Source organism: Heterodontus francisci, chromosome 45 (genome assembly GCF_036365525.1).
Source record: "Heterodontus francisci isolate sHetFra1 chromosome 45, sHetFra1.hap1, whole genome shotgun sequence".
Classification (NCBI taxonomy): Eukaryota; Metazoa; Chordata; class Chondrichthyes; order Heterodontiformes; family Heterodontidae; genus Heterodontus; species Heterodontus francisci.
In genome coordinates this window covers 9,930,988-9,949,314 of record NC_090415.1, presented here as the reverse complement: position 1 = coordinate 9,949,314, position 18,327 = coordinate 9,930,988, and positions in this window count along the sequence as shown.

Below are 18,327 nucleotides of genomic sequence, written 5' to 3'. Positions count from 1 at the left end.
TCTGTCTCTCCCTCTCTCTCCTTCTTTCTCTGAATCTCTCTCTCTGTCTTTCCATCTGTCTTTCCCTCCTTGTCACTCCCTCTCTCTCCTTCCATCTCTGCTTCTCTCACTGTCTGTCTCTCCAACTTCCTTTGCCTCTGTTTCTCTCCCACTCTCTCCTTCTCTCTCTGTCTCTGCCTCTCCCTCTGTCTCTCTGTCACTCCCTCTCTCTCCTTCTATCTCTGTCTCTCTCTCTCTCTATCCCTCCATCTGTCCTTCCCTCCCTGTCACTCTCTCTCTCGTTCCATCTCTGCCTCTCTCTCTCTGTCCCTCCATCTGTCTTTCCCTCTCTGTCTCTCCCCCTTTCTCCTTCTTTCTCTGTCACTCTTTCGGTTCCTCCATTTCTCTTTCCCTCTCTGTCACTACTTTTCTCCTTCTCTCCGTCTCTCTACTTCTCTCTGTCCCTCCATCTGTCTTTCCCTCCCTGACACACGCTCTCTGTCCTTCTATCTCTGTCTCTCTCTCTCTATCCCTCTATCCCTCCATCTGTCCTTCCCTCCCTGTCACTCCATCTGTCTCCTTCTCTCTCTGTCTCTCCCACTCTATCCTTCTCTCTCTGTCTTTCTCTCTCTGTCTCTCCATCAGTCTCTCCCCCACATGCCCCCCTCACCCCCGTCACACGCTCTCTCTCTTTCTGTCTCTGTCGCACTCTCTCTACCCCTCCAGCTGTCTTTCCCTCCCTGTCTCACCGTCTCTCTCCTTCTCTCTGTCTCTCTCTCTCTCTGTCCCTCCATCTGTCTTTCCCTCCCTGACACTCCTCTCTCTCCTTCTATCTCTGTCTCTGTCTCTGTCTCTCTCTCTCTCTCTCTCTGTCCCTCCATCTGTCTTGCCCTCTCTGTCTCTCCCTCTCTCTCCTTCTATCTCTGTCTCTCTCTCTCTGTCCCTCCATCTGTCTTTCCCTCCCTGACACTCCCTCTCTCTCCTTCTATCTCTGTCTCTGTCTCTCTCTCTCCCTCCAACTGTCTTTCCCTCCCTGTCACTCCCTGTCTCTCTCTCTCTGTGCCTCCATCTGTCTTTCCCCCTCTGTCTCTACCTCTCTCTCCTTCCATCTCTGCCACTCTCTCTCTCTCTCCCTCCAACTGTCTTTCCCTCCCTGTCACTCCCTGTCTCTCTCACTCTGTGCCTCCATCTGTCATTCCCGCCCTGTCTCTCCATCTCTCTCCTTCTCACTCTGTCTCTCCCTTTCTGTCTCTCCGTCTGTCCTTCTCTCCCTGTCACACTGTCTCTCTCCTTCTCTCTCTGTCTCTCTCTCTCTGTCCCTTCTTCTGTCTTTCCCTCTCTGTCTCTCCCACTCTCTCCTTCTCTCTCTGTCTCTGCCTCTCCCTCTGTCTCTCTGTCACTCCCTCTCTCTCCTTCTATCTCTGTCTCTCTCTCTATCCCTCCATCTGTCCTTCCCTCCCTGTCACTCTCTCTCTCGTTCCATCTCTGCCTCTCTCTCTGTCCCTCCATCTGTCTTTCCCTCTCTGTCTCTCCCCCTTTCTCCTTCTTTCTCTGTCACTCTTTCGGTTCCTCCATTTCTCTTTCCCTCTCTGTCACTACCTTTCTCCTTCTCTCCGTCTCTCTACTTCTCTCTGTCCCTCCATCTGTCTTTCCCTTCCTGACACTCCCTCTCTCTCCTTCCATCTCTGTCTCTCTCTTTCTCTCTGTTCCTCCATCTGTCTTTCCTTCCCTGTCAAACCCTCTCTCTCCTTACATCTCTGCCTCTCTCTCTCGCTCTCTGTCCCTCCATCTGTCCTTCCCTCCGAGTCACTCCATCTCTCTCCTTCTCTCTCTGTCCCTCCATCTGTCTTTCCCGTCCTGACACTCCCTCTCTCTCCTTCTATCTCTGTCTTTGCCACTCACTCTGTCTCTCTCTCTGTCCCTCCATCTGTCTTTCCCTCTCTGTCTCTCCGTCTTTCTCCTTCTATCTCTGTCTCTGCCTCTCTCTATGTCTCTCTCTCTCTCCCTCCATCTGCCTTTCCCTCTCTGTCACTCCCCCTCTCTCCTTCTATCTCTGTCTCTGCCTCTCTCTCTGCCTCTCTCTCTCTGCCTCTCTCTCTCTGTCTCTCTCTCTCTGTCTCTCTCTCTCTGTCTCTCTCTCTCTGTCTCTCTCTCTGTCCCTCCATCTGTCCTTCCCTCTCTGTCCTTCTATCTCTGTCTCTCTCTCTGTTCCTCCATCTGTCTTTCCCTCCCTGTCACTCCATTTCTCTCCTTCTCTCTCTGTCTCTCACTTTGTCCCTCCATCTGTCTTTCCCTTCCTGACACTCCCTCTCTCTCCTTCTCTGTCTCTGTCTCTCCATCTGTCTTTCCCTCCCTGTCACTCCATCTGTCTCCTTCTCTCTCTGTCTCTCACTCTGTCCCTCCATCTGTCTTTTCCTCTCTGTCTCTCCGTCTTTCTCCTTCTATCTCTGTCTCTGCCTCTCTCTATGTCTCTCTCTCTCTCCCTCCATCTGCCTTTCCCTCTCTGTCACTCCCCCTCTCTCCTTCTATCTCTGTCTCTGCCTCTCTCTCTCTCTCTGTCTCTCTCTCTGTCTCTCTCTCTGTCTCTCTCTCTGTCTCTCTCTCTGTCTCTCTCTCTGTCTCTCTCTCTGTCCCTCCATCTGTCCTTCCCTCTCTGTCACTCCCTCTCTGTCCTTCTATCTCTGTCTCTCTCTCTGTTCCTCCATCTGTCTTTCCCTCCCTGTCACTCCATTTCTCTCCTTCTCTCTCTGTCTCTCACTTTGTCCCTCCATCTGTCTTTCCCTCCCTGACACTCCCTCTCTCTCCTTCCATCTCTGCCTCTCTCTCTCTGTCTATCCCTCTGTCTCTCCCTCTCTCTCCTGCTATCTCTCTCTCTCTTTCCATCTGTCTTTCCCTCCCTGACACTCCCTCTCTGTCCTTCTATCACTGTCTCTCTGTCTAACCCTCCGTCTGGCCTTCCCTCCGTCACTCCATCTGTCTCCTTCTCTCTCTGTCTCTCCATCTGTCTTTCCCTCTCTGTCTCTCCGTCTTTCTCCTATCTCTGTCTCTCACTCTGTCTTTCCCTCCCTGACACTCCCTCTCTCCTTCTCTCTCTGTATATCTCTCTGTCTCTCCATCTGTCTTTCACTCTCGGTCTCTCCGTCTTTCTCCTTCTCTCTCTGTCTCTGCCTCTCTCTCTGTCCCTCCAGTGGTCTCCCCTTTAGTGACTTGGTGCCAAATTGTTATTATTTTTTATCCATTTGTTGGATGTGTGCATTACTGGCTATGCCAGTATTTTATTGCCCATCACCAATTGCCGTTGAACCTTCTTGAACCGCTGCAGTCCATGTGGGGTAGATAGACCCACAGTGCTGTTAGGAAGTGAGGTCCAGGATTTTGACCTAGTGACAGTGAAGTGATATAGTTCCAAGTCAGGATGGTGTGAGACCGGAAGGGAAACTTGCAGGTGGTGGTGTTCCCATACGTGTTTCCTGTGTGTTTGCTCTCTCTCCCCCTGCTTATTTCTAGACCTCCCTGTCCTCCTGTCCCTCTGTGTTATGAGAACTGAAGAAGAGAAGGAAGTGGGTGCAGGAACAGAGAGACCTGGGGATGTCTGTGCACAAATTGAAGTTGGCAGGGCTAGTTGAGAAAGTGGTTAAAAGGCATTTAGGATCCAGGCTTTGGAAATAGAAGCTGAGAGTATAAAAGCAAAGAGGTTATGATGAAAATTTATAAAACACTGCTTCATCCTCATCTAGTATTGTGTCCAATTCTGGACACCATACTTTAGGAAGGATGTGGGGGCTTTAGAGAGGATGCATAAAAGATTCACGAGCAAGGTTCCAGGGATGAGGGACTTCAGTTACGTGGATAGATTGGAGAAGCTGGGGTTGTTCTCTGTGTCTTTCTCCGTCTTCCTCTCTCTCTCCCCCTCCTGCAATCTCTGACACGAGGAGAGAGACAGAGGGAGAGAGGGTTAGCTTTGAAGCCAGCAGAAAAAGACCAACAAATTCAGCAACTATTTCAGTAGGAGAAAAGCCAATAACAAGCACAAGCTGTTGGAGGGACGGGAAATCGTTTACGAAGGGACAGAGTATCTGATCACACCCGGGATGGTGTAATAGATGCCAACAAAGCCCATTTCAGCCTGCAATATGAAAAGGAGGGATAGAGAGCTGAGAGGGAATGAGTTAATTTTTACTGAGTTAATGAGGGGGCAATGGCGTCCTGCGGCTCCCACAATGCCGCGCGACTGGGAATGGCCCCTTTCTGCGGTACAGGCCGCGCTGCACTCTGGGAGGAGGCTCCGCACATGCGCATCTGCACAAGAGCGTTAACCGCCGCATTTTAATATTCTCCCCCGGCTCAGACGTTCAACTTTCCTCCATTGAGATCGACAGCTGAAGCCGCTTCTTCTTCTCCTTTCCCTTTCAGCAGCTGTTTGCGGAAATATGCGGCCAGCGGGTGACGTCACGCAAACATGGCGGCTGATGACCCCTCCCTCCTGCCATGGCGTTATTGAGGTCCCATTGACTGCCTCGGCACACGTGTCTGGAGGTCAGGGGGTCAAAAGCTGCCCCAGCCTCCGCGCAGCCGCGGTTTGGGCGACTTGGAACCCACTGGGGTGGGGGAGGGGGGGTCAGCACCAGACTCTTAAAGGGACCCTGCACCGCCAGAACTGTCCCAAACTCTTAAAGGGACCCAACATGGGCAGACAGAGCAAGACAGTTGGAGAGCAAGTAATAGAGAGGGAAATAGAAAAGAGAGTGTGATGGGGAGAGAGAGAGGAAGAACTGAGCTTGAAAGAATCATAGAGAGACTGAGAGAAAATAGGTGAGAGTGAGAGAGTGAGAAATGGTGGAAGAATTTCCTCAATTGGACAGAAATGGAGAGAGAGTGATAGAGAGATGGAGGGCCGAAGTGCCTGTACTGCGCTGTAATATTCTAATAAGGACTGTATTGACTAGGTTTCATAAGAGACTGAGAGAAAATAGGTGAGAGTGAGAGAGCAAGAGATGGTGAGAAATGGAGGGAGAATCTCCTCAATTGGACAGAGATGGAGAGAGAGTGATGGAGAGACTGAGAGAAAACAGGTGAGAGGGAGAGAGTGACAGAGCAAGAGATGGTGAGAAATGGAGGAAGAATTTCCTCAATTGGACAGAAATGTAGAGAGAGTGACAGAGAGATGGAGAGACTGAGAGAAAATAGGTGAGAGGGAGAGAGTGAGAGAGCAAGAGATGGTGAGAAATGGAGGAAGAATTTCCTCAATTGGACAGAAATGGAGAGAGAGTGATAGAGAGATGGAGGGCCGAAGGGCCTGTACTGCGCTGTAATGTTCTAATAAGGACTGTATTGACTAGGTTTCATAGGAGACTGAGAGAAAATAGGTGAGAGGGAGAGAGTGAGAGAGCAAGAGATGGTGAGAAATGGAGGGAGAATCTACTCAATTGGACAGAGATGGAGAGACTGAGAGAAAATAGGTGAGAGGGAGAGAGTGAGAGAGCAAGAGATGGTGAGAAATGGAGGAAGAATTCAGCCCCTCAAACCTGCCCCACCATTCAATACAACCATGGCTGATCTCATTTCGTCCTCAACTCCACTTTCCTTCCCGTTCTCCATAACCCTTCAACCCATTATTAATTGAAAATCTGACCATCTCCTCCTTAACTTTACTCAACGTCCCGTCATCCAGCACAATGTGGGGTAGTGAATTCCACAGTCTGACGACCCTTTGAGAGAAGTAATTTCTCCTCATCTCTGTTTTAAATCTGCTCCGCCTTATTCTGAAACTATGGCCTCTCGTTCTAGATTGCCTCACATGAGGAAACATCCTCTCTGTCTACTTTGTCAATCCCCTTAATCATCTTATATATCCCTCAATTAGATCTCCCCTCATTCTTCTAAACACTAGAGAGCAAAGGCCGAAACTGCTCAATCTCTCTTCATAAGACAAACCTTTCATATCTGGAATCAATCGAGTGAACCTCCTCTGAACTGCCTCAAAGAACAAAGAACAGTACAGCACAGGAACAGGCCATTCGGCCCTCCAAGCCTGCGCCGATCTTGATGCCTGCCTATATTAAACAAGTGGTGACCCTTACCTCCCACATCCTGTAAGAGGAGCATGCAACTGCCCGAGCTTCCATCCCGTCTGCTCTAAATTGACAAAAGAGATTTAAAAAAATAAAGGAAAAAACTTACCTGACCGAACCCTCCACACAAGAGGCCTTTTTTTTTGGTTAGAGGAGGAGGATGGGTGGGAGACACTACACGTGTAGTGTTTCAGGTTTAACCACTGCCTGAATATATAAGTTCACTTACCCAGCAGTCCCCGTGTCCGTGTCCGCCCAATCACGAGGTAAGTACTTTATAGTGAAACTTACCTTCCCGGCTGCCCCCTGGCTCGCACTCTCACCACTCCCACTGCTCAAATGGAAGAAAGAAATACCCACCAATCACTGAGCAGCTCTCCTGTGACATCACACTTCACCTTTTGCTGGTCAAGCAGGTCCACAGAACAGGACCGAGCGGCTCTCGCTGCTGCTTCTGGTCTCTGGCTTCGGCTCCTTTTATCTCCCGGCTCCTCTCGCCTGTTCCCGCTCTCGCTGCAGAGATCTGCTTACGCGCGATAAAGGCCTGTCGAATATGACGTCATCACGCGGAGAAGAGCGCATGCTCACCCCATCCCCCAGCTCTGTCTCTGAGCACCATTCACTGTGATTGTTTAAATCAGCTGCAAATGGAGACATTACAAGCCTGGGGTAAGTGAACAAACAGTATTTGCTCACAGCAGTACAACAGATTTGGGTCCGTGTCTGCCGATGTGCTGATAGATTAGCATTGATTACCGGGTACATTCAGCGGGAGTGGGGGACAGTTTGTAATGTACATTGTGGAGCAGGACCTGGTCCTGGAACATGGAGTGAGCTGGGGGGGAAGGGAGAGGTCTTTCTCAGGCAGTGTCTGGACAGGGAGAGAGAGACAGAATATGATGAACTCACTATTGAAAATCATTGCTGATTTCTCTCTCCAAACAGTAATGAATGTTATAATAAAAAGCAAAATACTGCGGATGCTGGAAATCTGAAATAAAAACAAGAAATCATGTAAATACTCAGCAGGTCTGTTTGCATCTTTGGAGAGAGAAATAGAGTTAACGTTTGAGGTCAGTGACCCTTCTTCAGTAATGAATGTTCCTAGTTCAGATCCAGTATCTCACTATTTATTGTTACTAGATAGTGAACAGCAGAAAAAAATGTCTGAACAATAAAGATGCGGCAGATTTGAAGGGACCAGGTGAGAAGATTAAGGACACTTTTTTAAACAGTGCTTACTTGTTGTCCGTTGAACAATGAGACATGGAAATAGAAATCTGGCTTACACAAATGTCACTACTCGATCGGGTATTCCAATTCATGGAGCAGTGCGGGGCTTGGGTTGATTCTGAATGTCACAAAATTGTTATAAAACCGCTCCAAATATCTGACAAGTAGAAGCAGAGTTCTGCAGTACTGCAGTGGACTCAGACACTGACACTGCTTGTACTGTTGACTTTCCTTTTGTGATTGTTCAGAATGATTATTATTGAAAAGATTACATTGATCACTTTTCTGTCTTCTCACTCAGCTGTTATTCAAGTATAAGAGTTACCTTTCTTTTCCTGCAGGCAAACAGTTGAAGGAACCAGAAGGAAAGGCATGACTCCTCGACAGAAGGAAATGTGCATCCAGCTCGTTCCAATACACAGTAGGTATAGTATCAGTCACAAAGCACACTGACATGGTCAGGTCGTCATTTCCACTGTAACCAACAAAAGAAGTAGTCAGACCCACACTGATCCCAAGAGACACATTATCAATTCAATAGTCAAACAGAGCATTAGAGATAGTAGTTGTTTCTATTTCACTGCAACTGACTGGTAGATACATCAATCACAGTCCAAAAACACACAGTATCAGATTTAAATACATTGTGTCGCCTTGGTTACAATTCAGTTACCAAATCTTAAGTAGAACTGAACAAATGTACCTAATTGATAGCTACAGAATGAATCCCGATAACGTACCCCACAATATAAACTGAGCTACAAATTACACTCCAGTCCAAACATGTCACTAAGGGTCAGACAAAAACACACAGGATTAATTCATTTTCTACAAACAGATGGAATTTGACATTACATATCAGGTCATGTTCTAAAATTGAAAGATCATCATTCACAATTGCTTTTGCAGAGATACAAATTGGATACAAAGCTGCAACTCACAAACAAGAATTGAATAAAACCTACAACAATAAAATATCGCAAATCCATATTTTAAATTAAACACAAGTAAACACATATTGATACATTAACGTGTGAAACAAAGCGTTGACAAAACAATGCCTGAAATATATATTAAGTCCTGAATACAGCAGGATCTCAACTCACATACAGCACAAAGACACATAGATGCAGAGTGAATCCTACACTCAACCAGGGTGCCAGAGCCTCTCAGATCAGGAATGAATCACATATACAGACACAGGAGCAGTAACTTACATATATTGAATGTGTCTATCCTGTGTGCACAGTAGAGATACTGGCAGATACAGAATGTCTCCCACACTTACACACTCCCCCAGAGACAGAAACATAAGGAATGCATTCCAAACACACATTCAGTACCAGAGCCTGTCAAATTCTGAATAAACCCTACATTCACACACAGGACCAGAGACTGAAAGTCCAGAATGTGGCCCACATTCATATACATACTCTTAACCCTTATCCAATAGGTATGAGCTTCTTGCTCCCTGTGTGGACGAGGGCACAGGCTGCAGGAAGGATGAGCAAACTGACCACAGCACCATGATTCAGAGCGCTATTCAAGTGGAGGGATTAGTAATAGGGGATTGCAGATTTAGGGGAATAGATTCCATTCTCTGGCATCAATAACAGGGAGTCCCAAAGGCTGCGTTGCCTACCTGGTGCCAAGATTAATGACATCTCTTCTTGACTGGAGAGTAACTTGGAGTGGGAGGGGAAGGATCCAGCTGTCTTGGTCCACATCGGTAGGACAAGGAATCCGCTTCTGCTGAGGGCCTATGAGCAGCTCGGGGCTAAATTAAAAAGCAGAACTAGAAAGGTAATACTCTCCAGAATGCTACCAGAGCAATGTGCAAATTGGTGTTGGGTAAATCAGATTATAGAGGTAAACGTATGGCTCAAAGATTGGTGTGAGTGAAACGGGTTCCAATTCCTGGGGCACTGGCACCAGTACTGGGGAAGGAGAGAGCTGTTCCACTGGGACAGGCTTCATTTGGACAATGCTGGGACCAATGTCCTGGCGAATCATATAACTCGGGTTGTAGATAGGACGTTAAATTTTATTAGTGTGGGGTGGGGGGTGGCGTTCAATAGAAGGGAAGTTTAAAAAATCAAAAAGGAACGAGAGAACAGAGGTACAGAGTAGTGAAGAGGCAAACGGTAATCAAAGTATGACAGGAAGGTGCAGCTAATATAAGCAGCAGAGTTCAGCAGAAATTAGAACCAGAATGAATAATAATGATAAAAAGTCAAAGCCTCTTTATCTGAATGCACACAGCATTTGTAACAAGATAGATCAGTTGGCAGCACAAATAGAACTAAATGAATGTGACTTGATAGCTATTACAGAGACGTAGTTTCAGGGTGACCAAGACTGGTGTTTCAGACAGTGTAGAGTGAGATTCACTCTGTATCCACCCCATGATGTTCCTGTCCTCGGAGTGTTGGATGGGACAGTGTAGAAGGAGCATTACTTTGCATCTCATCCATGCTGTACCTGTCTGGGGAATGTTGATGGGAGAGTGCAAACAGAGAGGTCTGGGACCAGGGTCCTCATGGGGAGGACTTAATGCTGCCTCCTAATTGACCAGTTAGCAATATTGGTGCTCCATGGATGAAAGGGGCTGTTGCTGAGTGGATACGAGATTGGCTGAGAGAGTGGACAATGGTTGTTTCAGACTGGAGGGAGGTATACAGTGGAGGTTTATATTAGGACCACTGCTCTTTTTGATATATACTAATGACTTGGATTTGTGTTTACAGGGCATAACTTCAATGTTTGCCAATGTTTGTGTCATCTGCAATGTAATAAACAGGGAAGGGACTCGTAGCAGACTTCAGGAGGAGAGAGGCAATCTGGTGAAATGGAACACACAGGAGCAAACGAATTAGGAGCAGGAGTAGGCCATTCGGCCCCTCGAGCCTGCTCTGCCATTCAATGGCTGATCTGATTGTGAACTCAATTCCACTTTCCTGTCTGCGTCCCATAACCCTTGACTCCCTAACTGATAAAAAATCTATCGAACTCAGCCTTGAATATATTCAATGATGCAGCCTCCACTGCTCTGTGGGGAAGAGAATTCCACAGACTGACCCCCCTCTGAGAGAGAAACATTTCTCCTCATCTCAGTTTTAAATGGGACGTCCCTAATTTTTTAACTGTGTTCCCATCGTTCTAGTCTCCCCAATAAGGGGAAACATCCTCTGAGCATCCACCCTGTCCAGTCCCCTCAGGACCTGAGATGTTTCACTCAGATCACCAGTAAGGAGACCAAAAGTGTCCACAATCCTGCAGACGTCGTCTAACTTATGCCCTGTACAGCTGTAGCAACACTTCCCTACTTTTATATTCTATTCACCTTGCAATAAACAACAACATTCCATTTGCCTTCCCAATCACTCGCTGTAGCTACACGGTAACATTTTGTGATTCATGTACCAGGACACCCAGATCCCTCTGTACCGTACAGTTCTGCAGTGTCTCTCCATTTCAATAATATACTGATTTTTATTCTTCCTGCTAAAGTGGACAAGCTCACATTTTCCCACATTGTACTCCATCTCCCAATTTTTTCCTCACTCACTTAACCTATGGAAATCTCTTTGCAGACAGTTTATGGCCTCTTGACAGCTTACTATCCAACCTATCATTGGACAGACACAGGGCAGGTTAACTTCAATGCTGAGAAATGTGAAGTGATGCATTTTGGAAGGAAGACTGAGTGATATAAACTAAATGGTACAATGTTAGAATGGGTGACAGGACAGAGAGATCTGGGATTTCATCAATGTTCCCTGTTCTACCCAAAAGCTCAACTTGGGGCTTGGAATCTGTGAGTTGAATTTAGCTTCATCCTGAAAAGTGTTAGAAACCTGTTGGGAAATGCGTCAAAAGCTGTTTCCATTCAGACATTCCTGCATTGTGGAAGTGTGAGCTATCTTTGCAGATACAGGAAATAGGGATGTTTGAATGGACCTGCAGGTTTTGGTTGATGCAATAAGGTGAGAATTTGAATTGTGTCCCTTCCAGATACACAGAATTGAAGGTATTTACACAACACCACATGAAGTAGTTTACCAATGTCTGACAAACTTCAAAGACTTCAAACACATGGAAGAAGAGGAGAAGGGAACAATATACAAAACCTCAGTCAGTCAGACAACAGCAGTAGGAAAATGAATCTCTTTTTATGGGTTTTAATTTGAAGGCCTGAGCTGATGATTGAAAAAGTCGGAGTTCAAATCCCACACTGGGCTGTTGTGAATTTGTATTTTGTTTTTTCTAAAAATAAACATAAATCTGGAATTAAAAAACCTCAAGGATGGAATGATTCACTCCTGTCTACTCGTGCAAAGCCCATGAGTGTCTCAGTTTTGCTGTATTTATTAACGTTTAAGATGATGTGGTAGAATGCAACATACCCAAGTTTACCAATGACACAAAAATAGGCAGCATTGTAAGCAGTGTAGCTGGAAGCATAACATTGCAAAGAGATATCTGAAGTGAATGGACAAAACTGTGGTAGATAGATTTCAATGAAAGTAAAAAAGACTCGAACAGAGTACTTTATAAATGGTGAAAAGATAGTAACACTGGAGGTCCAAAGAGAGTTGAGGGGTCCATGTCCATTTGAGTGCAGTGTAGATTTACCAGAATGATAACTGGACTCCAAGGGTTAAATTACGAGGTGATATTACAGAAACTATTCCCTGGAATTTAGGAGGATCAAGGTGATTTCATCAAAGTTGTTGAGATATTAAGGGGAACTGATGGGGTAGTTTGCGAGAAACTATTTCGGCAGCTTTGGAATATAGGAACAGGAGTAGGCCATTCAGCCCATAAAACCTGCTCCGCCATTCAATACTATCATGGCTGATCATCCACTTCAATGTGATTTTCCCAGACTATCCTCATACCATTTATGTCATTGGTATTTAGAAATCTGTCAATCTCTGCTTTAAACATACTCAATGACTGAGCTTCCACAGCCCTCTGGGATAGAGAATTCTGAAGATTCACAACCCTCTGAGTAATGACATTTCTCCTCATCTCAGTCCCAAGTGGCTTCCCCCTTATTTTGAAATTGTGTCCCCTGGTTCTAGACTCCCCAACCAGGAGAAACATCTTACCTGCATCCACCCTGTCTATCTGTAACGTTACCCCAGGGTCCCCACACAGCCTGTCTCCCCGTCCCCCTGCTTCTAAAGTCTCTCAGGGTCTCCTGGCACTTTCTATCTCTCTGCTTCTGTCTCTATCCCTCACTATCTCTCTGTTCTCTCTCCATTTCTATATCTCCCTATCTCTCTGTTACTCTACCTCTGTTCCTCTCTCTCTGTCTATCACTCTCTCCCACCATGTTGGTTATCATTAGGGGTTGAGTTAAATCACAGACAAAATAAACACTTCACCTGTCTGCCCCGAAATAAATAGCAAAATTTGTGGATATTTTATGTCTGTATTCAGACATGATCACAGTGATGTTGACAGCAAAGTATATTATATGATGGGATGTTGCAAATCGATTTACACTCGTACTGTTGTAAAAACAACTTAAAAAGAATTATTTACAAGTCCAGTCCAACTTAACGACAGATTTGACCCCATAAGGTAATAAATGTCAAAAGTCTGGAGTTTTTTTGGAGTACGTTAAGCTTTACTCTGTCTGGCTTTCAGAAATTAAACATTACACATGCACTGCAAGATTAAAGATTATACATAGGTTAGGTTACATAGAATTTTGGAAGGACTAACAAGGCTAGGGAATATCCAATGAATGGTAGGACCATAGGAAGTACCGAGTGTCAGAGGGATCTTGGTGTACTTGTCCATAGATCACTGAAGGCTGCAGCGCAGGTAGACAAGGTGGTTAGGAAGGTATATGGGATACTTGCCTTTATTAGTTGAGGCATAGAATATAAGAGCAGGGAGGTTATGATGGAGCTATATAAAACACTGGTTAGGCCACAGCTGGAGTACTGTGTACAGTTCTGGGCACCACACTATAGGAAGGATGTGATTGCACTGGAGAGGATGCAGAGGAGATTCACCAGGATGTTGCCTGGGCTGGAGCATTTCAGCTATGAAGAGAGACTGAAAAGGCTGGAGTTGTTTTCCTTAGAGCAGAGAAGGCTGAGGGGGGACCTGATTGAGGTGGACAAAATTATGAGGGGCATTGATAGGTTAGATAGGAAGAAACTTTTTCCCTTAGTGGAGGGGTCAATAACCAGGGGGCATAGATTGAAGGCAAGGGGCAGGAGGTTTAGAGGGGATTTGAGGAAAAGATTTTTCACCCAGAGGGTGTTTGGAATCTGGAACTCTCTGCCTGAAGTGGTGGTAGAGGCAGGGACCCTCACAACATTTAAGAAGTATTTAGATGAGCACTTGAAATGCCATAGCATACGAGGCTACGGGCCAAGTGCTGGAAAATGGGACTAGAATAGGTAGGTGCTTGATGGTGGCAATAGACACGATGGGCCGAATGGCCTGTTTCTGTGCTGTATAACTCTATGACTCTAACTGTCGTCATAGAATTCAGCTGAAAATTGATTGTTATTTCAGTCATTTCAGTCCATATTTACAGTACACACGGTTCCTTACTGTTGTAATAAAGTCAAATAGTATCTATTCATCCCACTGGGGCAGAATTTCACTGGCTCAACATTCTCACCAAATACTAAAGCATTCCACAATGCAAGACTCACAAATTCAACACAAGCTTCCTTTTCTGAGTCTCGCTGGTCTGTTCTGATTCTCTGAGGGATTACTGATGCTTATCCTCCACATGAGCAGTCGTCCTAATCCCGTGTGCCTGTCCTGCTCCCAAACCTGGCATCCGCTTACATTAAGGCAAGTGATACAGGAGCGTCTCAGTGACTGAGGCAGGTGAGTCTTGAGGCTGAGCCGGGGACAGTGAGTGACCTGGGTTAATCCGACACTCCAGGGACAGTTTAAACGGAGCTTTACTCTGTATCTAACCCGTGCTGTACCTTCTCTGAGAGTGTTTGATGGGGCAGTGCAGACGAGGAGAGTTATTCCTTCCCCATTTTAAATATAGAGAAGTGAATATCCAAGAGATTGTTTTAAATGTGATGAGGGTTTCTGCCTCTTCCATCCTTTAGAGTCATAGAGAGATACAGCACTTATACAGGCCCTTCGGCCCGCCCAGTCTGTGCAGGCCATCAACCACCCATTTTATACTATTCCTTTCAGGCAGTGAGTTCCAGACACCCACCAGCCACTGGGTGAAGAAATTGTTGATGTGTTTTGTTCAGTTAAGTTTGATGTCAATGTTTCCCCAGGATGTTGATGCTGGGGGATTCAGCGATGGGATAATGCTTTGAATGCCAAGGGGAGGTGGTTGGATTCTCTCTTGTTGCAGATGGTCATTGTCTGGCACTTGTGTGACGTGAATGTTACTTCCCACTGGTCGGCCCAAGCCTGAATGTTGTCCGGCTCTTGGTGCATGTGGCTATGGATTGCTTTATTATCTGAGGCAAAATACTGTGGATGCTGGAAATCTGGAAAGCATCGAGCTGAATCACTAACTCTGTTTTGTTCTCCGCAGATGCTGCTTGACCTGCTCAGTATTTTCTCCTGGGATCTCAGCTGAAGATGGTTGAGCCTCGGACACTACCCTGAGGAACTCCTGCAGTGATGTCCTGGGACTGAGATGATTGACCTCCAACAACCACAACCATCTTCCTTTGTGCTCGGTATGAGTCCAACCAGCGGATTCCCACTGACTTCAGTTTTACTCTGGCTCCTCGATGTCACATTCGGTCAAACGCTGCCTTGATGTTCAGGTCAGTCTCTCTTCCCAGAAGCAGACAGGAGTGAATCGTTCCCTTTCACCCGTTGTACACTGAACAAGCTGTGCTTCTTCACAGCCTGATACAGGACTGTACACGGCTGCTTAATGTAGCCCATCAAACACTCCCAGAGGAGGATCAGCACAGCTTAGGAATGGAGTATAGTTCCTTCAACTTCCTCTCTCTGTCTCTCCCTCCTGCTATCTCTGACATGAGGAGAGAGACAGAGGGAGAGAGGGTTAGATATGCAGACAGAGGGAGTGTTGTGGAGAGGGACAAGGTTGGAGAGAGAGAGATTGCGGGGTCGATTGAAACGGAGAATGTAAGAGAAATTAATTTGATGTCATCCTTTACTGCTGTGTGCACAAACATTTAAGAGATAGGTATGGAGACAGAAACATCGGGAGAGATCTCTGTCTCTCTCTCTGTCCCTCCATCTGTCTTTCCCTCTCTGTCTCTCCCAATCTCTCCCTCTATCCCTCCATCTGTCCTTCCCTCCCTGTCACTCCATCTCTCTCCTTTTATCTCTGTCTCTCTCTCTGTCCCTCTTTGCCTCTCCCTCTCTCTCTGTCTCTCCATCTGTTTTTCCCTCTCTGTCACTCCCTCCCTCTCCTTCTATCTCTGTCTCTCTCTCTATCCCTCCATCTGTCCTTCCCTCCCTGTCACTCCATCTCTCTCCTTTTATCTCTGTCTCTCTCTCTGTCCCTCGATCTGTCTTTCCCTCTTTGCCTCTCCCTCTCTCTCCTTCCATCTCTGCCTCTCTCTCTCTGTCTCTCCATCTGTCTTTCCCTCCCTCTCACTCTCTCTCTCGTTCCATCTCTGCCTCTCTCTCTCTGTCCATCTCTGCCTCTCTCTCTCTGTCTCTCCATCTGTCTTTCCCTCCCTGACACTCACTCTCTCTCCTTCCATCTCTGCCTCTCTCTCTGTCTATCCATCTGTCTTTCCCTCTCTCTCCTTCTATCTCTGTCTCTCTCTCTCTCTGTCTCTCCATCTGTCTTTCCCTCCCTGACACTCACTTTCTCTCCTTCCATCTCTGCCTCTCTCTCTGTCTATCCACTGTCTCTCCCTCCCTCTCCTTCTATCTCTGTCTCTCTCTCTTTCCCTCTCTCCTTCCATCCCTGCCTCTCTCTCTCTGCCTCTCCATCTGTATTTCCCTCTCTCTCCCTCTCTCTCCTTCTATCTCTCTCCCTCTTTCCATCTGTCTTTCCCTCCCTGTCACTCCCTCTCTCTCCTTCTATCTCTGTCTATCCCTCTGTCTGTCCTTCCCTCCATCACTCCATCTGTCTCCTTCTCTCTCTGTCTCTCACTCTGTCCCTCCATCTGTCTTTCCCTCCCTGACACTCCCTCTCTCTCCTTCTATCTCTGTATCTCTCTCTGTCCCTCCATCTGTCTTTCCCTCCCTGACACTCCCTCTCTCTCCTTCTCTCTCTCCCTCCATCTGTCTTTCCCTGTATGTTTCTCCCTTTCTCTCCTTCCATCTCTGCCTCTCTCTCTCTCTGTCCCTCCATCTGTCTTTCCCTGTATGTTTCTCCCTTTCTCTCCTTCTTTCTCTGTCTCTCTCTCTCTCTATCCCTCCATCTGTCCTTCCCTCCCTGTCACTCCATCTCTCTGTCTCTCTCTCTGTCCCTCCATTGGTCTCCCCTTTAGTGACTTGGTGCCAAATTGTTATTATTTTTATTCATTTGTTGGATGTGTGCATTACTGGCTATGCCAGCATTTTATTGCCCATCACGAATTGCTGTTGAACCTTCTTGAACCGCTGCAGTCCATGTGGGGTAGATACACCCACAGTGCTGTTCGGAAGTGAGATCCAGGATTTTGTCCTCGTGACAGTGAAGGAATGGTGATATAGTTCCAAGTCAGGATGGTGTGAGACTGGAAGGGAAACTTGCACGTGGTGGTGTTCCCATATGTGTTTCCTGTTTGTTTGCTCTCTCTCCCTCCTTATTTCTCGACCACCCTGTCCTTCTGTCCCTCTCTGTCATGGGAAGCTACGAAGAGAAGGAAGTGGGTGCAGGAACAGAGAGACCTGGGGATGTCTGTGCACAAATTGAAGGTGGCAGGGCTAGTTGAGAAAGTGGTTAAAAGACATATGGGATCCAGGCTTTGAATATAGAGGCTGAGAGTATAAAAGCAAGGAGGTTATGATGAAGATTTATAAAACACAGGCTTCATCCTCATCTAGTATTGTGATCAATTCTGGACACCATACTTTAGGAAGGATGTGGGGGCTTTCGAGAGGATGCATAAAAGATTCACGAGCAAGGTTCCAGGGATGAGGGACTTCAGTTACCTGGATAGATTGGAGAAGCTGGGGTTGTTCTCTGTGTCTTTCTCCGTCTTCCTCTCTCTCTCCCTCCTGCTATCTCTGACACTAGGAGAGAGACAGAGGGAGAGAGGGTTAGCTATGAAGCCAGGAGAAAAAGTCCAACAAATTCAGCAACCATTTCAGGAGGAGAAAAGCCAATAACAAGCACAAGCTGTTGGAGGGACGGGAAATCGTTTACGAAGGGACAGAGTATCTGATCACACCCGGGATGGTGTAATGGATGCCAACAAAGCCCATTTCAGCCTGCAATATGAAAAGGAGGGATAGAGAGCTGAGAGGGAATGAGTTAATTTTTACTGAGTTAATGAGGGGGCAATGGCGTCCTGCGGCTCCCACAATGCCGCGCGACTGGGAACGGCCCCTTTCTGCGGTACAGGCCGCGCTGCACTCTGGGAGGATGCTCCGCACATGCGCATCTCCACAAGAGCGTTAACCGCCGCTTTTTTTTTAATTCTCCCCCGGCTCAGACGTTCAACTTTGCTCCATTGAGATCGACAGCTGAAGCCGCTTCTCCTTTTCCTTTCAGCTGCTCTTTGCGGAAATAAGTGGCCGGCGGGTGACGTCACGCAAACATGGCGGCTGATGACCCCTCCCTCCCGCTCTGTGAGGTCTCATTGGCTGCCTCGACCCGTGTGTCTGGAGGTCAAGGGGTCAACGCTGCCTCCAGCCTCCGCGCAGCCGCGGTTTGGGCGACTTGTCACCCCACCCCCCTCGGGTGGGGGAGGGGGTCAGCACCAGGCTCTTAAAGGGACCCTGCACCACCAGAACTGTCCCAAACTCTTAAACGGACCCAACGTGGACAGACAGAGCAAGACAGTTGGAGAGCAAGTAATAGAGACGGAAATAGAAAAGAGAGAGTGATGGGGAGAGAGAGAGGAAGGACTGAGCTTGAAAGAATCATAGAGAGATGGAGAGACTGAGA